The sequence below is a fragment of the Mirounga angustirostris genome, unplaced genomic scaffold, assembly GCF_029215605.1.
Source record: "Mirounga angustirostris isolate CCGP_5_RB_7025 unplaced genomic scaffold, mMirAng1.0.hap1 SCAF_3, whole genome shotgun sequence".
NCBI classification, from domain to species: domain Eukaryota; kingdom Metazoa; phylum Chordata; class Mammalia; order Carnivora; family Phocidae; genus Mirounga; species Mirounga angustirostris.
The window spans coordinates 113,085,273-113,107,269 of record NW_026991711.1 but is presented as its reverse complement, the minus strand read 5'-3'; positions in this window follow the sequence as shown (position 1 = coordinate 113,107,269).

Below are 21,997 nucleotides of genomic sequence, written 5' to 3'. Positions count from 1 at the left end.
TGAGAGAGAGATATAAATTTATCTATCTGCCATCTGTGTCTTTTCTAACTTATACAGGTATGTCTTATCTATCAATCTTTATCAGTGGTTGAGATTTCTAGATAAGAACCTTTAATACTTCTGGGTCTTAGTTTTCTCATATGTAAAATATGGAAGATGGACTACATAATTTGCAAAGTCCTTTTGCCTTTTAAAAGTCTTTGAACTCTGATACCCTTTAAGATCATTTCTACCACAACTTTTCATGAATATCTAGTTCTTACAAATGGGGTTTTTTTTTGGTCATAGAAAAGAAATTTGCTGCTTAAGCAAAATGTTTTTGGACATAGTCAGTCAATGCTAAGTTGGGCACCTGAGTGTGGCATTAATACATTATTGGAATTATATCAACACAAAATGTCTAGTTTCTGTCTGATTTTTAATCTGGGTAGAAGTCATGTAATTCATAGTCATTCTAAGATGTACAGTGATTTCTACATTTGTACTGAAATATTTTCCTCTGTTCTTCTATCTTGGACAGCTTTTTGTATGTGACATGCCACCTAATTTTTCCTCCTTCCCTGTAGTAGTATTGATGTAGCAATAAACATGTGGGCTTTGAATAGATTGAAGTCAGAATCACTTCTACCTCTTGCTTTGCTCTGCTGCATTAGGGAATCTTTCTTTTCGTTTCATTCCTTTTGTAGGCTCTCTGTCCCTCTTCAAAAAGACAGATGTCTTCATTTTTTTGGAGAGGCTCCTTCTGTTACAGGCATCTGTGCTAATTTACTGCCATAAAAATTGAGAGAGGTTATAGGAAAAATATGCTCAGGTAAACAAAGTGTACAAATTTAATTTGGAGAAAGAATGTTAGTCAAATATCAGAATGATCATCCTACAAAGACAACTGTTAAGGTTCTGAGTTTGATGTAACAAAAGTGTCTACCTGACCAACTGACCAACATAACAAAATTACAGCAATACTCAATTTTGTTCAACTTTCTGCTCCTTCTCTGATATTTACAATTGTCCTTCTTTGTTTCTTCCTTCTTATGTATCTCTCCCTCACTTCATTCTCTTCTTTCTTTAATTTTTTGTGGACCTGACATGATTTAAAAGAATTATTATGTAGTCCATATAATGGACTCAGGAGAAAAAAATCATTCTATCACCTCGAAAAGGCAAGTATAACTACATCTTACCTTATGTTCATGTTGTTTGTATGTTATGGTGGGAGAATTTCTTTTCAGCTTTGGTCTGTGCTTTTATTTTACTTTTAAGCAGACTAACATATAGTTTTAGATTTAGGTAGCTCAGCAAATGTTGTATTGCTGTGTCAGTTATCTCTCTTGTGGCTGAAGTTTATTCTGATAGAAAAATGTGGCTTTCCAAACTGGTAATTAATTATAAAGGCATATAGTTAGAGATTTATTTGTATCTCATGACTAAAGTTACAGCTTGGTTAGTTTTGACTTCAATCTCATTTTTCACATTGACTAAGTAACCTAGAAAATAGCACTATTTTTCCAGAAAGAACTCCCCTAAGGACACCAGAAAAGATGAACATGTTGTTTGGTTTCAAGATAGCATAGGCTTAGATTTGCATTCTTAGAGTATTACTTCTAATGATCTGAAAGGACATTCAAGTATTGGGGCTTATAAATTATCCTTTTATTGCATACTGTTGCAGATTTCCTCATAGGTTTGTTTTGTTTTTTTATCTTAAAAATTTCAAAATATTTTACTGAGGTGTAGCAGAGAGTAAAAATAACTGAAACTATGAAAATTTAAAAAGATTTAACAAAAAGTCTTTCCAAAGGATTAGGTTGAAGGGCACCACAGGGCTCTGAAGCGGTATGGGAATAGAAGGGAGGGACAGAAGGTCATGCTTATATTATGATGTTAGGATTTCAGTTAAAATCTATAAGGCACAGTTCTCACATATTCACAATGAAAACTAATATTGTCTTATGCTAAAATGTTTCAGATGTTGCTAAAGACAAAATATCAACATTTTATTAAGGTGCTATTTTTTTCTATGCTTATTAGAAAAAAAATATATACATATATATATTTATATATGCATTGCATTCGTTTTCTATATAAATTTCATGAATAGTTGAAAGGAACATCTATCAGCATGAAAACTAATTTTATTACAAATAAATTATACACATTATAAATTATACAAATAAATTTAACACAGATTTAAAAATATTCTTAATAATTTGTCATACTGAGGGAAAGGCATTGCATTTGAAAGTTAAAGCAGTGTAAAAAAGAAAATTATAGTCTCATATCAAAAATCTTTGGATACTATTTTTTCATATAAAATATTGCTATTCTTATTTTTAAATTGGAAAGGTTTAAGGTTTAAATTATCTGAAAATTTGAAAAGGTCAGGTGATACTGGTTTTCAAAATTACCTCCCCAAATATAGCACTCTTTGTTTTTTTCACTTTCAGAAAAAAAAGTTACTATTCCCTCATTGGTAATGACATTAAAATGATTCATAGGGTAACATTAAGAGTCCATAACATAAGAAATGCATTACCTATAGTAAGAATTATCTTTTAGATATTTCATGGAACTTTTTTTTATTATAATCTGATTTTTCTAATATCGAACACTTTTCTTTTTCTTTCTTTCTTTCTTTCCCTCTCTTCTTCCTTCCTTCCTTCCTTCCTTCCTTCCTTCCTTCCTTCCTTCCTTCCTTCCTTCCTTCCATGACTCCAATATGTATGTGAGTTATCATAGATACTTAAATTTAGATCTTATTAAAGGATTTTAGTAATGATTTATATGGGGTTATTAATAAAGCTATTTGGATAATCAATATAATCAATCTCCTTTTTCCCCTTCTTTTTAACTCCTCTCCACCTGACAATTAAATTTTATCAATTTTAAAACATTATTTATCTAAAAGAAATACGGCAGGTAAAACATCCATGGCAAACATTAGCCAGTTTTTGAGAGTTATTTTCTAACTCTAAGCTGTATCTTAGACACTTAATCTGTTTGATGATTTTGAATAAACTGACTTGATATTTCAAATACAGACAGTGAGTTTAATTTCCAAAATCAAAGAAATCAGACAGTTGATTATTTTTAATAAAGATTTGATCCATTTGATTAAAGTACCAAACTATTATACACATTGTTAATTTTTTTTTCGCTATTAAATTCTTATCTGATCCCTAAAAGTACTTGTTATACAAAAGAATAAGAATCTTGTTCTCCCCATTTCAATTGTCCTACTAATTTACTAATTTCACAGCGGTATAGTGGGGAACATGTTGAGAAAAAGTATTAAAATATTTTAAAGCCACATGGGATTATTAAGAACTGGAATGAATCCTCTAAATCATTGGGGCAACTGTTCATCAGATGCTTTTTCTTAAAAAGAAAAAAAAAAACACAACTCCATACTTTACTGGAAACCTATAATTCACAGCTGTTATTTCAAGCAATGTTCCTGGAGAATGGTCAGAGGAATATACTGGAACATTGGAAGAAGAAGAAATTAACCAAATTCATCATTTGCGTTTAATTTTGCATTTTCATTCAATTAATTCCCCTTACTTGTCTAGCAAGACTGAACTCCTCTTAAAAGTCATAATTCCTTTCAGCTCAGTGTAAATTATGATGCCTGAGAGTCTTGGACTATGAATAATGTGGCCTATTTTGGGGAGCTGCTGTCTGTTATTTTTGGATGGGAAAAAAAAAAGCGTTTCACATACTCAAAGCAAAGGTAGTGAGTGTTGAAAGTAATCAATGACTTCCTTTTATTTCCTCTAAATGACAATCTTAACAATTGTCATAGAATTCACCAGTGCATTCTGGAAATCTCATTCTGTCATCATAAAACTCTGACTATAGCAACATCTGTCTAGAGCTGGACAGAGCCCCAGTGACCCTGTGCTAACATTGTATCCCTGGTGGTCAGAAAGCAAGCAAGAAAGGTAAAAGTAAAGAAACATGTAAACGGCTTAAATGACAGAAAAGTACTCTCAGAAGGAAACCTTTTCTTTCTTTTTGTTCATAGCTGTCAGAGAAATTCTCTGGATGTATCTTTGCTTTCATTGAACAAGAATCAAAACAGAATTTTATGTCATTATACAAATAAAATTAGTGATGAACTTTCAACTCTTTTTTGCCTTTTTTCCCCACTGCCTTCCTAATCACAATATGTGGCAAAGTTTACTTTTTGTTGTATTGGGATTATATTTAGATTTGACAATATTATAACATAAGGCAAATATTAACAGATCATTGAGGAAAACAAGAAAGAATGAACCTTCATTTTGTCTCTCTTAAAGCCAAGAGATTTTATTTTCCCTCTCAGTTCCACATGGGGTTGGCAAGGATATTATTACCAGGTCCTTTTCATTTTCTAGAATGTGCCATTTCCCCCAGCCTAGAAAAATGAATTCTTGCCACCAGACATTTTTCTCAGCAATGATGCAAAGAAATTAAAGGTATAGATATACTAGTTCTTTCTGATTTATTTTCTTTAAAACTTATTATTATTCTACTAAACTTATTATTTTCTATATTTTATCTCTAGATACGTTTTTCTTGGACTTTGGAGGCCTCATATCACTGCAAAACTACTTAGATGAAACAAAGTTTAATGAAAGGGAGTGCAGAGAAATTCTGTTACTTGTTCTACTTTGAACTTCTAAGTTGTAGACATCATCTCTTCTTATTTATCTGTGAATGAATGAACATACCTTTGCCAAGAGGGGGGTGATTGAATAATAAGGCAAATTATTAGGCCCAGTATACTTCTCTTGGCACTCAAGCAAATCAATCACTCTGGAGCACACTAGGAAAAAAAAAAGACTGATCATTGGGGCGCCTGGGTGGCTCAGTCGGTTAGGCGACTGCCTTCGGCTCAGGTCATGATCCTGGAGTCCCGGGATCGAGTCCCGCATCGGGCTCCCTGCTCGGCGGGGAGTCTGCTTCTCCCTCTGACCCTCCTCCCTCTCATGCTCTCTGTCTCTCATTCTGTCTCTCAAATAAATAAATAAAATCTTTAAAAAAATAAAATAAGGGGCGCCTGGGTGGCTCAGTTGGTTAAGCGACTGCCTTCGGCTCAGGTCATGATCCTGGAGTCCCTGGATCGAGTCCCGCATCGGGCTCCCTGCTCGGCGGGAGTCTGCTTCTCCCTCTGACCCTCCCCCCTCTCATGTGCTCTCTGTCTCTCTCTCTCTCATTCTCTCTCTCAAATAAATAAATAAAATCTTAAAAAAAAAAAAAAAGAAAAAAAGACTGATCATTAAAATTTTCAGACAGGGTTTGAGTGCCTTAGACTATAAAAAGGATTTTTTTTCAAATCTATGGGAAATGTACCTTACAAATACAAATCAATTTATGTAACATGCTTTCTCAGCTTTACAAATATTAGAATGAACAGGAATCTTAAGCATTTACTACCTCTAGTTTTTTGTTTTGTTTTGTTTTGTTTTTAATTTGCCTATAAACATTCAGGAAAGTTCAGAAAACTCACATATATGACACAAGTTTTCAGTTCCACCCCCTCTGCCTCAAGTGCACCAAGACAAAGCAGTAATCTATCTAGTTTATTTCTTTGAAAATGGTGTTCTAAAAGTACATCTTGTAGATAGATTATGTATCCCTCACAGCAAAGCTTCACAATGGGAGTCTAATAATTGCTCCTTTTCTAATTTCACTAAATGAGTTATAATTATTTTATGTCTGTTTTATGGTTACTGAATAGTATTAACCTAAACTCTAATTATAATATAACTTTCAAAGAAATGTATGGACACCAAATTGATGAACAGCCAGCTTATGTAGGAACATCCCATAAAGCAGAAACACAGCTAATAGTTTTAGGAATAGCATGTTAAAATTCAGGAACACAATTCATTTGTGAATGAAACAGGATGTAAATTCATTGAGTTTATATCTTCCAAGACTAGATAGACAGGAATATGCAATTGTGATTAATACAAATAAAATAAATTTACAGTTAAGCACAAAATTTCCATTTTCCAATATGTTTGAAACCAATGATAGATAATTTAGTCCCATATCATACTCATACTGTGAGTATATAGTGGCCATCCAGTCACTGAGATTTATAACAATCTTAGCAAAATAAACACTGTGTCACTAAAGCAGATTGTGTTATTGAAGGAAACAATTTGCCTACGATGTTTTAGTAAGCAATTGCTATTTTGAAATTCTTCAAGTAGATATTTTAATATTTTAATAAAAGAAAATTGATTTTATCTATGGATTTATCACAAAGGAAGGGAAGAACAAATGTGTCCTTTAATTTAAAAAAAAGTCCTGTAAGTACTGAAAAATAACTTTTTTAAGGGAAATATACCTTAATGTTTGACAAACATTTTTTGAAATGTTTCCATAAGTAATAAATTAGAGAATATTCACACACAGATTGATTGGATTCATTATGTAATTAAGTGCATTATTAATTGAAAAAGTTTTGTTTTATCTAAATAAATAGCAATCCAAAGCACTCATCACTTAGTTTGTGAAATCCTTACTACTTGCCTACAAATATTGACTCATATGAGCATATTTAATTCAACATGTCTTTAATTTTATTTCTTTAAATTTTGAATGGACAATGTTTATAGATTTATAGCCTGTTTTAGATATTGAAGATAGCATCTAGATTTTTTTAATTTTAAAATTTCTAAAATATACAAGTCAAATCATTAAAGAGGTTGAACATACTCTGGTCACTTTATGGTGGCTGGAGGATGGAGTTTATGCTCAGTCTGAAAGAAGGAACTGGAAAGCTGCCTCTCAAAGTAAACTTTCAATAAAAAAGTACATCTTGCAGATTTTTGTTGATTTTATTTTTGTTTTTTGTTGTTGTTGATTAGCATATTAAATTGACTCTGTTAGCCATCTTGAATGTACACAGGGCATTTGTAGATCCCAAGTCTTAATTACTACTATCTGCGGAGCATTGACTACCATTTCTAACAACAATAAAAATATTAAGAATAGCAACCATTATTTAATAAGTGCTTATGATGAGTCAGTTAAGGGCATTGTAATGATTATTTTATGAGGAACACAGTAAACTAAGTATTATCAATATCATTATTATATGGATGAAAAACCCAGGTATCAGAAAGGTTAAATACCTTCACCATAATAGCTTAGTTGTTGGTGCTGAATATGAATCCCAGAATATTGTTCCCATTGTCAGCAACCAAAATGTTTTCAATCAGGTGACTAAAAAAATCACATCAGTCCTAATGTTTTTCTAAGATTTCAATATAGGGGTAATTGTTTCCCAAAAGACTATTCTAAACTCTGGTACAATCCACTGATTATTTATTGAAGACCTATAATAAGCCAAGTACTGATACCTAGGAGTACCAAGGTAATAAAGCATCATCCCTTATTCTCAAGAGGTCTCTAGGCTGGTTCTAAAGACTGATATAAACATTAAATTTTTATTTAATGTGATAACCCTGTGAAGATGATTTCTAGAGTGGGGATATGCAACACAATCTGTGGAGTCTGGAAAATACTTCCTATTAGATATAATGTTTGAACTAAATGTTCAATAGTTGAGGAAGGGTTGTCAAATTAAAGAAAATTGGAGGCTTGTTATAGGCAGAGGGAACCTCAAGATGAAAGCTCAAACCCTTTATCCACTCAGGTGAATAGGGATATGGAAGTGTTGTATCTTCTTTTTTTTTGTTTTCCTTCGCAGATTGAGAGAAGAAAAATGTGAATAGCTGGTGAAGGCTGAGAAAGTGATGCAGTGATCTGATTCCTTGCCATTTACAATTCTGTGCAACCTTGAAAATAACTTCTCAATTTCCAGACTATATTCATTTCCAGATTCTTCATTCTATCAACTAATCTCATTATTATAAATCTAATTCTTAGAATAACTGCTATAACATAAAGTATGGATATGGCAGCTGCCAACCTCATGGCTATCTAATAGTCTAGCAAGAAATGTTTTCTGTTATTGCTAATGTACAAGTTGAATTTTGACTCATTTTCTCATTTTACCTTGCTCCATTTCCTTATGGCTGGACAAATTGATTTAAAGTCTGTGTCCTGTGTGCCTCTTTTTTTAATTTTAATAAGAGAAAAAATTCTGTTAAGCAGCACTATAAACAACTGATAATGGTTTTAAGACATAATTTATTTTTGGTGTAACCTTTTGACCTCTTTTCAGTTCACAAGACTTCTTAAAGTGAGCTTATTTGAATGGCTAATAATTTGCTTAGCTAACAAATTCCTATGTCTCCCATTATATCTCCTAGCACTAAACAACCTACTTATACACTAGCAAAATAATCTGATAAAGAGTTCCATAATATCATCACTTCACACTACTAGCCTTTCCCTCCCTGCCCAACCAAGTTACAAAGTGAGCTAGGCTATTTTCTCTTCACTAGATTGTCTATAAAACAACCCCTGGGTCTCCTCAGTTTATCATTTTTGCTCCCTTTACACCATTTGGGCATCCTTATAAATTCAGAATGGGCTTCCATCTGCTAAAAGCTTTTTAACATGTTTATTTTTTATTCTTTACCTTGACTTTAAATCCATAATGCAAAGGTTTTGTTTGTTTGTTTGTTTGTTTGTTTGCTACTGTTATTTTAATAAACCTTGGTATACAGTGTGAGAAACCATCCTGTAGTTAAGCATTTGCTCATCTGTAGTGCAAAAGATGTACATTTTTGTTAAATGTGCCATGACCTCTCCTAGAAAGAGGCGACTTCTTCATCTGTTTGGGTTCCCATTTCATCTACAGCGGTACACTGAGGCAAATTTATGTTTTGGTTCCATGTCCTAAAATTTAATAGGGCAAAATATTATGTGACTATGTGCTATTAAACATTGCATTTTTACTGTGGGATACAAGGTAGACAAAACACATGAATCTGAAATGCTGACATGGGAATGCCATTGTCTCATTCTAACATATCCTCCTATACCCTTTTCCTCTCCATCCTCTAAATGTGATTTTCATGCATCGGTAGAAGAATGAATAACTTTGTACAACATAGCCTTCTAAAAATGACAAATATAAAACCAGGAACATTGTCTCAAATTCCTATATACATAGATATAGATAATAAAACTACAAAGAGCAATTTTACCAGAAGACATTTTCTCAATGGTATTATATCCCATTCCTAGCCAGGACTACTATGAAATGGAGCCATCCATGTAGCCTGTGACAAAATTGACTGATCTCTTTTTCTAGAATGAATATCCTTCTCCAGCCAAGAGAATGGAATGCTCCCACCTGTATATGACAAATTTTGGTAATCTGCTCTGTGAGCATTTATTAAAATGTAGTCTTAGTTTAAACTCAGGAATATTAAATAAGGCATAGCACTCACCCAGCTTCCCAAAGAGACTGCAATTAGTTCAAGATAGATGTCATTTTTCTCAGTGCTAAGGGATCTGAAATTGCCTCATATTTATTTAGGGGCTCAAATTTTCAGTTTATGAAAAAACAAACCAGAGGTGGAAGTATGATTTAATAAACTGAACAGAGCTTCGGGGTCTGAAATCTGCTACTTAGCTTAGTCCGGTGGCTGCTCAATCATTATTAATCAATTATGAATATTTACCAGTAAGAGAAGAGAATCGATCTGTATCTTTTTCTTTATATAATAAGGCATTTAAGGAAGTTTAAAGGACATAATTGTTAACCATTTGAATTCATATTAATTCACTCTTGAGGGATCTGATAATCGTATCATCACTATAGGGCTGTTTCTGTTAAACACACTTAGTCTGTATGTTCGTATCGTTAGTTACTCAGATGGATTCATGACTTTTTGGCATTTTTGCATACACCCAATTATTATTTCCTAAAAGGTTTAGTTTTTTTGTTTGTTTGCTTTCCACCCTTCAAATATTCTACTTTCTCTCTACTATGGAGTATAGAACCATCTGTTGCATAATTTAGGTAGAGTGATGCTTAGGATGGTGGAGTGGTGAGGCCAGCAACATTCTAAAATCAGCCCTACCTCTGTCATTGAGTTTATGTGTGACTACGGAGAAATTAAAACTCAGCTTCCACACTGGTAAATTTGGAGAAATACTCTTCAACTGGTAAAGTTGGAGAAATACTCTTCAACAGCACATTTGATTGCTATGAACATTAAACAGGGTAATATATGTATAGTCTTCATCATTATACTTCACATATAGTAGGTACTCAATAAATATTAAATAAGATTATTATCATCATTTGCGCAGTGGCTTCTGGAGCACCCATTTATTTTTAAAAAATGGAATTATTATGTATAGAAAGGCCAGTGAGTGCCAAAACAGAATTTATATTACTTTCTTTTATTTCCAAGAGGTTATGATGGTCTGCTCTGGCCTAATAATCCTTTATTTCTTATGTAATTGAGGAAGTGACTTCTTCCCATTATTGTAAGATCAAGAGTAACTAAAAACAATTTTAGTTGAGCTCTGAATTATTCTTTCTGGTAGTCCTTTTTGGACTTTAATACCTGAGTTTCAGAATGTTTTAATACTCACCATTTTCACCCCATATCATTTTGTGTCTCTGGCATTTTCTGTCTGTTCTCACTGTATTAGAACACTGAATTAGTATAATTTAGTGTTCTACCATTTCTTGTGCCAATAATTAACTCATAAGAATTTACTGTACTTCTGTGGGCCTTAGGGTTAAACTTCACTGTAGGAAGGATCTTCATTCATTTAGTTCAGTCACATACTTTAAGCCCCTAGGTTAGTGTTTGGCCAAAGTAGCTGTTTAAAAAATTTTATTAAACGAGTACATGAATAAATTGAATTATATGAATGTTGGGACAATTAGACAATATCTAAAGCTCCTCTAATTTTAAAATTGTGAAGATTTAATGCTATTTGAACTCCCTCTGATTTCTAGATTTCCAGCTTGTTCAATAACTTACATGTAGAATTCTTTTTTGGCTTGTTCATCATATTAAGACTATTACTATTTTCAGCTGTCAGACTGATCTTTTGGTCATTGATTTACGTCCCAAACTCCCTTTCCTCATAATATATTTCTGGGTTGGTGATGGCATTCCTGGTTTTTGTTTTGTTTTGCATTGTTTTTGTTTTGTTTATTTTTTAAAGATTTTATCTATTTATTTGAGAGAGAGAGAGAGAGAGAGAGAGAAAGCATGAGCCAGGGTGGGTGAAGGACTAAGGGAGAGGGAGAAGCAGACTCCCCGCTGAGCAGGGAGTCTGACTGGGGAGCTCGATCCCAGAACCCTGAGATCATGACCTGAGCCGAAGGCAGACACTTAACTGGCTGAACTACCCAGGTGTCCTAATTTTGTTTTTTCATATGCTTGACACTTTACAGTTTACTTTAGTATAGGGTCCATCATTTAATTAAAGATACCCTAAATCAGCCCAGATCTTTTCCTCTTTGAGTTCTAGGGCTCATCAATCATTGATTAATTAAAATTCCATAATTTATAATTCTCTTGTCTTCTTAGAAATACATCTATCTTTAATTTACTTGGTATTTTCCTTTACATATCTCTTAGATGTTTGAATCTAGCTCATTTATCTTCAATATCTTTCCTAATCTCATAGTACTCAAAGTGGAATCCTTTGTCCACATCATTCAATATCAACTAGGACACTGACTTAAAGATGTAAATTGGTAGACTCTTCCTAAAACCCACTCACTCCATGGCAAGGGAGGTGGGTGTTCAAAAATCTGGACTTTTCACACAAAAAGCTAGATGATAGTTGAGGCAAAGAACATTGCCTTACCCTATTCACATTAAGTCACCATGGCAACCTGAATTGTAATTTCCTGTGATAATTTCTTGCCTGACTTTCTGTGAGCTTTATTCCAAAAAAAAAAAAAAAAAGTTCTATTTCATCAGACTAAACATTTCTCTTAAGATGCAATGTGTATAAATATGTACTGATAGAAGGATGACTTCCAGAATGGCCATGTGAATAGGTCTGCAGATCCTCTCCCTAGGGAAATTGTCATAACTAGTGAAAATTATTTTTAAAGATAACCAAGGTCTCTGGAAATTGTCTTAAGGTCATAAAGAAAATGAAGAAATACTTGACCAAGAAAATATACTAAATATCAGAAAGAACAGCAAGAGTTTTTAGCATTCAAGCCACAAGTAGCTACCTTCCTCTCTCTTCCCAACTCAGGATGGCAGAAACTCCATTCTTCACAGGTGTATCCAAGAACATAAAGCTCTCTCTCCTCTCAGGTCCTGGGCTAGAGCTATATAGTATGCCTGGAGAAAGGCAGGGCATGAGCATCCACCCAGTCCAGGTTGTAGATGTTCTTTTCCAGGCAAGAATAGCTGAGAAGTCTGGTGCTTTCTTTTTCCCTCAGCTCCAAATCAAAGGGCAGAAACTCTATACCAGGTGCAACAGGCTGAGCATACCATGACTGTTATTGTATTTACCCCAGCTTGTTTGCAGTGCAGAGGTTTAACACACAGAGAAGCAAGTCAAAAAGACAGAAGGCTTACCTACCTATCAGATCAATGCCCTATTGATATAACAGTGGTCTTACTCCTACTGAAATGGGACACTTTCCATGCCCCTAGCTCCAGAGCCGTGTTGCGGAGGTTTGATGCAGGCAAGAGGTAGGCAGTAAAAATAGAGAGCTCTGACCTTCTACCTAAAACAGTTGTCTTTATTTTGAGCAGAGAGGGAGGAAGTTCAAGACTAAATTTAGTGTTGAACAAAATGGAGAATATGGAGGTAAGCAATCAAGAGAAGGCTATTAACTTACATAGAGCCACAAGCTAAACCATAAAGCAGCAAGAAGACAGAGGAAAAAAAGAGCCAGGAAGAGCCCTCTTCAAATATTACTTCTGCAAAGGGCCCCAAATTTAATTGGGTCAGATTGTTAAGCAATAATATCCCAGGGCATTATAAAAAACAATAAAGCAATAAGCCAGCAATTAGTGGAGGCTGATATCTTTGTGTGATCTTAATGGAGATGCAAACCTTAAATGAAAGACAGAGAAACAGTGTAGGGAGTTCTACTAAAGTCATTGTCATCCTTGGGTGACTGTGCAAGGCTTCACCCTCTGAGGAGAATCATTAAAAATTACACATTGATATGTTAAAAAAAAAAAAGAAGAAGAAGATAGCAGGAGGGGAAGAATGAAGGGGGGGACATCGGAGGGGGAGACAAACCATGAGAGACTATGGACTCTGAAAAACAAACTGAAGGTTCTAGAGGGGAGGGGGTGGGGGATGGGTTAGCCTGGTGATAGGTATTAAAGAGGGCACGTACTGCATGGAGCACTGGGTGTTATACGCAAACAATGAATCATGGATCACTACATCAAAAACTAATGATGTAATGTATGGTGATTAACATAACATAATAATAAAATAATTACACACTGAGGTGGGAAATAGAGGATCAGTATCTAGAGTTCCTATGATATGTTATTTGAATTGTCCAGATTTAAAAAACAACAAAACATGCAAAGAAACAGGAAATTATGACACAGAGGAAAAAATTTGCCAACAGAAACTACCTTTGAAAAGGTGCAAATGTGAGATTAGCAAAGACTTCAAAACAACTATTACAAATAAATTGAAAAAAACTAAAGGAAACTTTGCTTAAAGAAGTAAAGGAAGGTATGATTACAGTGGCTCATCAAATAGAGAATATTCAAAAATAGACAGAAATTCTTTAAGAAAAAGAAATGGAGGGGCGCCTGGGTGGCTCGGTCAGTTAAGCGGCTGACTTGGCTCGAGTCATGATCCCAGGGTTCTGGGATCGAGCTGCGCATCGGGCTCCCTGCTCCCCTGGGGAGCCTGCTTCTCCCTCTCCCTCTGCCTGCTGCTCCCTCTGCTTGTGCTCTCTCTCTGTCAAATGAATAAATAAAATCTTTAAAAAAAAAAAAAGTAATGGAAATTCTAAAGTTTAAAAGTACAGCAAACAAAATAAAAATTTACCACAGAGACTAAATCGTAGATTTTATCTGATGTAAGAAAGAATTAGCAAATTTGAAGATATGTCCATAGAGATGAACAGAGAAGAAAAGAAAGTGAACAGTCTCAGAGAATTGTGGGTACCATTCAGTGCATCAACATATGCATTATGGAAGCACCAGAAGGAGAGGAGAATATGAAAAAAGGCAGAAAAATATTTGAATAAGTAATGACTTGTAACTTCTCATATTTGATGAAAAATATTAATCTATACAGCCAAGAATCTCAACTCCAGGTAGTAAAACATGAAGAGATCTTAATTCTGAACATCATAGTCAAAATGTAGAAAAATAAAGTCAAAGAGAACATCAGAAAGAGATAAACAACTCATCAGGTAGAATTGAGACCCAATAAGATTGAGAGCTAACTTCTAATCAGAAACAATCGAACCAGAAGATTGACATATTTAAAGTACTGAAAGAAAAAATTACTTGCCAATCAAGGATCTTGTATCCAGCAAACCTATCTTTCAAAAAGTGAAAATAAAGTTTAAAAAAATCCCAAATAAACAAAAACGGAAAGATTTCATTGCTAGCAGACTAAACTTGACAAAAAAAAGAGGGGACATATCCCAACTTATCCTCTGAGGCTGTTATTACTGTGATATCAAAACTGAAGACATGCCAAGAAAACTACAGAACAATATCTTTTATGATTCTAGACACAAAAATTCCTCAACAAAATACTAGCAAATCAAATGTAGTAAGACAGAACATATAGAAAGGACTATACATCATGATCAAATTGGATTTATCACAGGAAGGCAAGATTGGATCAACATGAAAATCATTCAATATAATACAGCTTATCAACAGAGAGTACCGAGTCATGTATAAAAGAGTTGAACCACCATATTGTACACCTGAAACTAATATAACTGGAATTAAAATTTAAAACTTAAAAAGAAATAAAAATTAGGGGCGCCTGGGTGGCTCAGTCGTTAAGTGTCTGCCTTCGGCTCAGGTCATGATCCCAGGGTCCTGGGATTGAGCCCCGCATCAGGCTCCCTGCTCCGCAGAAAGCCTGCTTCTCCCTCTCCCACTCCCAGTGCTTGTGTTCCCTCTCCTGCTGTCTCTTTCTCTGTCAAATAAATCTTTAAAAAAGAAATAAAAATAAAAAAAAAAAACAAGTACAGAAATACAGGGAAAAAAAGGACAAAAAGCACATGATCATTTTTTTTTTAAGATTTTAATTATTTATTTGACAGAGAGAGACACAGCGAGAGAGGGAACACGAGCAGGGGGAGTGGGAGAGGGAGAAGCAGGCTTCCTGCGGAGCAGGGAGCCCGATGCAGGGCTCGATCCCAGGACCCTGGGATCATGACCTGAGCCAAAGGAAGACGCTTAACCGGCTGAGCCACCCAGGTGCCCGATCATTTTAATAGATGCAGAAAAAGCATTTGACAAAACCTAACACCATTTGATGATAAAAACACAACCAACTAGGAAAAAGAAGGGAACTTCCTCAACCTGGTAAAGGGTATCTTTAAAAAACCCCACAGATAACATCATAATTAATTAATAAAGATTGAATTCTTTGCCTCCAAAATAAGGAACAAACAAAAATGTCCCCTCTTGCCACTTTTATTCAATGCTGTACTAATGATTATAGTCAAGCCAATTAGGAAATAAACTGAAATAAAAAGTACCTAGATTGGAAAGGAAGAAGTAAGATTATTTTTGCATATAACATGATCTTATAGAAAGAAAATCCCAAGGAATCTGCTAAAAATTTATTAGAATTAATAAACATGTTCAACCAGTTGGTAGAGTATAAAATCAACATACAGAATCTTTAATTGTATATACTGGCAATGTACAATCCAAAAATAAAAGTAAAGAAGCAATTTTATTTATAATAGCATAAAAAAGAAAAAAAGCAATAGTTATAATGTTATATTCTGCAAAAGAAATGTAACACTTATACTCTGAAAACCACAATTAAAGGAGGAAATTAATAAATTGAAACATATCCCATGTTCATGTGTTGGAAGAGTCAATATTGATAAAATAGCAGTTCACTCAAAATTGATCTAAAGTTCAGTACAACCCTTATCAATATCCCGTTGCATGTTCTCTCTCTCTTTTGCACAGATTGATAATTTGTTTTTAAAATTCACATGGAAATGCAACATATTCTGCATCATCAAAATAATCTCCAAATAAAGGCACAATAGATAATTCATATTTCCTAATTTCAAAACTTGGCACAAACTACATTTATCAAAATGATTTGGTAGTGGCATTGAATAGAACAGTGGAACAGAATTGAAAGTGCAGAAATAACATTTATACATTTATAGCTGATTAGTTTTTAACAAAGATGCCAAAACAATTAAGTGTGTGTGTGTGGGGGGGAGGTGATAATATTTTCAACAAATAATTCTGGCTATCAAAGTGCAAAAGAATGAAGTTGGACACTCTTGTTCATGCCATCCAAAAACTAACCCAATATGGATCATAGACCTAAAAGAGAGATCTAAGACTATATAACTCCCAGAAGGAAACATAGGTAAAAATTTTCATGACCTTGGATTAGGCAATAGTTTCTTCATAATGAAAATCACAAGCAATATAAGAAAAGATAGATCACTTGGGTTTCTTCAAAATTAAAAAACTTTTGTGCATCAATGGACACTATCAGAAAGTGAAAGGACAACCCGAGAATGAGAGAAAATATTTTCAAATCATATCTCTGATAAGTGACTAGTATACAAAATACATAAATTCCAGGGATGCCTGGGTGTCTGCCTTCAGCTCAAGTCATGATCTCAGGGTTCTGGGATCAAGCCGCATGTTGGGCTCTCTGCTCAGTGGGGAAGCAGGGAGTCTGGTTCCCCCTCTTCCTCTCCCTCTGTGTGCTTTCTCTCTCTCTCTCTCAAATAAATAAATAAATAAATAAATAAATAATCTTTATATATATATGTGTGAACTCCATAGCAAAAAGACAATGCAGTTTAAGAACAGGCAGGGGATTTGAATATATATTTCTCCATAGAAAATATACGAATGGCAATAAGAACATAAAAAGATGCTCAACATCATTAGTCATTAGGGAAATGCAAATCAAAATCACAATGAAATAACACTTCATACCCACTAGAATGGCTATTACAGACAACAACAACTTGACACTTTCTTGAAACGTTAAATGTAGATTTGTCTTATGACTCAGTAGTTCCACTCCTAGGTATCTTTATAAGAAAATGAAAATTTTACACTTGAATGTTCATTGCAGCAGTATTCTTAATAGCCCAAAGTGGAAACAATTCAAATGTTCCTTAACTGATGGATGCATAAACATGTGATGTAGTAATACAGTGGAATGTTACTTGGCAGTAAAAAGGAATGGAGTACTGATTAAATGCTATAACATGGATGAACCTTGAAAACATCCTAAATGAAAGAAGCCAGTCACAAAAGACCTCATATTTTATGCTTCTTTGTATATGAAATGTCAAATATATGAAATGTCAAATATATGAAATGTCAAATATATGTATTGTCAAGTATATGGTGACAGATGTTTTTTAATAGCTGCCTAGGAGTAGGGGAAGGGGAGTTTGGGAGATATGGAGGAGTAACTGCTAATGAGTTCAAGGTTTCTTTTTGAGATGATGATAGTATTTTAAAATTAGATTATGGTGATAGTTGCACAGTTCTTTCTGTGAATATACCAAAAACCACTGGATTGTAAAATTTAAGTTGGTGAATTATATAGTAGGTGGACTGTATCTCCGTAACGCCAATAAAATGTTTGGATTGAAGGAATGGTTGCATAGCTCTGTAAATTAATTAAAAATCATTGAGTTATACACTTAGAACAGTGAATATTATAGTATGTAAAAAAAAAAAACCCTCAAAAAAGTTGCTTTAAAAATCATATGAACTATTAATAGTTAATTTAGCTTTAGAAAATTTATTTATTGTGATAGGGAGTGGTAAGTGAAGAATCGGAAAGGAGGAAAGTTTTGCTGTAACTGAACACAGAGTATCCATCCTGGAACTGAAATAAAATCCTGGCTAAGATTTGTTGGCGTAAAATCATTATCATTATCATCAACATTTACAGATGCTTTTTTGAATGATGTTTGGAATTTTTGCTTCCTGCTCTGACCATATTATCCCCATTTTTGTCACCATATTGTAAATTGTGTAGGTATGTTTTGCCCATATTCTGGATAAGACTTTTCACCATTTCTTATTCATACTGAATTCCTTTGCTGTACAGATTTGCGGTTGACTTCAGTTTTACCCTCACTTTAGCTTGGCCAAAAGTCTGAATTTTCTGTAGGTGTGCTTTTTAGTTTTAAATAGTTGAGTAATAATAATAATGATAGTGAAAGTGACAATAAGTAGTTAATTTTCATTTTATGCTTACTGTCTGCCAATTTCTATTTACTATAAATATATTAGTTTTCTTAATACACATAACACAAAATAAATGTAATATTAATTCCGTATGAGGAAAGGAAGTATATAGTCTTCACTTGCAACATCTGATTACTTTGTAAGTATAAATCACATTGTTTTCACTGTACTAAACAAATCCCACATTTTAGTGTAGTTCAGTTGCTATTTGAATCTTGATATTTCTTTGTCACCAGAATCATGCATCAATATCTTTGACTAGTTGTGTGTGTGTGTGTGTGTGTGTGTTGGGGGGGGGTAGTGTTTAAAGGGGAGGTCAACATGTTATATTACATCATTTTCTCTCCATAATTGCAATGTAAAGACCAATAATGAAGGCTCACCCACTTTTATGCCCTAACCTATTTGAGTTCAAAACTTTTCCAACATGTTTTCCTTATTTTCTACTGACTTTTTGGATTCCAATATTCATCTTCTAACTTTGAATTTTCCCTCACTGAAAACCCAGGGATTCTACTGTATCTGTTTTGAAATCTTCCTCTGTTCAGCAATTCCACCCTTCTGGTCCCCTGTCTATATATTTTTTCCAGTGTGACTGCTTGTAGTGTTTCACTAATAGCCTTGAACCCCACACTGTCCATATGCTGGCTGCTAGCCATCAAAAACATAGATGGGGGTGGCAGGGAGAGAGTGAGCTGCCATGTTAAATCGCCTCTTTCCCTCCCTCTGGGAAAGGACCTTAACCTCAAGCACTTTCAGTCAATCACAGTCTAAGAGAGAACCTTGAAAATGTTCTGCAACACTGATTGGTTCCATAAAATATGCTGGCTGTATGCAGAAGTTGAGTTTCTTTTTGCTTATTTTATAATAAAGGGCAATGCATGTGCTGTATTTATAGTAATTCAAATCTGACACAAATAATACAGCAAATAATTACAGTGACCTTTAACTCACCTCAAATTTAAACAAAGGTTAAGCTGCCCTTTACTAAAGTAAATATTTTCTGTAGTCAAATAAATGCAGACACCTTTGAAGAGGAGAATACATTGCCAAACTAAACGAATCTGAAAATTGTTACAACAGAATAATTTCAAAACATAAAGAATGCAGAACTCTTCAGCATAAACAACATCCAGACGTGCCGGCATCTGCCATTATTAATTTACCTTCCCGTGTTTCTGATGGGCTTCCCCATATGTTTGCTGGGAACCGTTGCTTGAAATTTCTGTCCAGGAGGGCAGATATCAAAGAGAAATATTAAAAGTAAGAGAATTTAGCTCTCTTTTCCATTCCCTGATTCAGTAAACAGTTTATATTTTATTCCATAAGCTGAACAAAGCCCTAAATGTTTGAGTGGTTACCATGCATATCCCAACTCTTACAAAATAAACGCAGAAAACAATGCTAACTCAGCAAAGGAAGCAGCTGATAAGTTTATGTAGTTCTTATACCAAGGTTTAGCTGTTGGTCAGATAAGGACCAGGTGTGTTTTTGCACATTTTAATTTGTTTAGTCTATGTCTATTTTAAATAGCACTTAAAAAGGAAAGAAAAAAAGAAATTCAGGGGTGGACTATGTTATGCATACCTAGTCTTTAATTTTAAAAGTTTATTTAAAAAAATAATTACTCTCTTTCTGGGGTCCAAATGCTAATGATAATGTTGACTGTGAAAAACAAGTCATCATCTTGTTACTGCAATTGGTACCGCCTCCAAATTCTCCCTTCATTAAAATAAGGCCACCTGATGTAATTAGAAGTAGCATGCCTATAATATTTTTGGTCACAATTTAAATTACATGTCTCAAATAGGGATTAAATTTACATTTAATAAGACAATAATTGTATGTTAAAAGGAAAACTAAGTTTATTTCTTTTTGTTTCTCTCACTGCAGCTTTGCCAACTCTGTTATTAAGATCCAAGATGTTCTTAGAGACCTAAATTAAGGGGTTTATTTTTAACCAATTAAAAAAAAAAAAATGAATGCAAAGTCCCAGATCAATAAAACCCTCCTACATGTCTCTCCTAACTCTGACTCAGCAAATTTTTCTATGCCTCAACCCCTTTTTGAAGTTGTTGAAATAACAGTACTGGGCTGTTACTTTCACACCAAAAGGGTGCAAATCTAGGATCTGAGGCTGATCTATTAATAACCTTGGGGAGTATGTGTTTGTTATCTCAAAGATCGCAGCTCCTTTTGGATTCTTGCTCTGTATGAAATGCCTGACACTGACCTTGACAGAAGTACATGAAATTGTAATGGGAGTGAGAATGAATTCTTCATGAAAGTAAAGTAACTCTGGAAGGGTACTGGGCTCTTTTACTGTTGCTTGAATTCCTTATCATTCTGTGCTGTTTATTACCTAACATTTGATGAGGAATCTTCTTCCTCTATACTTTAAGGGTCTTATATTCTCCTATAGTTCTTAACTCCTTGAATCTCCCTTTCCTGTTCCTTTCTGTTAGAGGTTAATTGGAGACTTAGGCTGTCAGGGCCAGGGTCAGGGTCCCCCAACAAGAAAACAGGGAGCTGGGACAGCTAAGACAAAACCGCACTAGCATCCTGTTTTACAGCTTAGACAAGACCACATTAGCATCCTGTCTAGCAGCCCCTGAAGAAGTGACTTTTGCAAAACATCCTGAAACAAAACAGTTAACCATAAAACATTGGTCACTATCACAGGTTGAGGCAGTTAGTCTCCAGATGTCAGCCCAAAAGACCATCAACACGTGAACAATAACCCGATAGGTAGACAGGTGCATGATCAAAGCCCTGATTGGCACATCTTAGCAGCCAGTCCACAGGGGGCCCAATCTCAGGGTGCTCAAGATAGTTCCTTGAAAGAGCTTATAAAAACCCCTAGATCTGAACACCAAAACGGCAACTCTCTCGGGTCCCCTCCCTCTCTGGGAGCTTTGTATTATCGCTCAGTCAACTTTGCTTTGCTGCCCACCACTCATCGTCATCTGGTCTACCTCTTCATTCTTCCAAGTGGAGTGATGAAGAACCTTGGACACTAAGGGAACAAAAATCCTGTAACACTGCCTTTGAGGAAGAAGAAATTACCCATTGCCTTTCCTGATGTTTCTTACAACCTTCCTCCTCTTCAGAAACTTTCTTCCTCTTTGGAAAATTTTTTTAGAGAAAAGGTCTATACTGCTCTGATGGATAACTAGAGAGAATATATAAGGAACACAAATCCAAATCAAGAGATAAAAAATTGATAACTTAAATATGTGTTATTCACTAGAGCATGGTGCTTCTCTGTAAGTTTTGGGTTTGAGGGACGATACTGCTCTTAGGTTTAGATCCTTGACCCCCCCCAAAATTGAAATATACCAACTCCTCCGAGGTTCTGCCTCTTTGTGTCTAAAAAGACCTGTGAGATCTCCCACCTCTTATTGAGAGCAGAGCTCAAAACTAAAGAGTGCAACCCTCCTTGGTTCCTCAAAATGGGGGTTATAGAACTGAACTTGGTGCCTTCAGCATCATGTTTTTTATTTTCTTTTCAACTTTTATGTTATTTTCCCGAGACTTTGAGTTTATTTGTCTGTCTGGTCTACAATTGTTTGTTTGCTCTTCTGATTCTTTGTCCCTGTGGATTTCAGAATGTATATACAGAGAATCTTACATATGTAAATAATCACGGAATTATC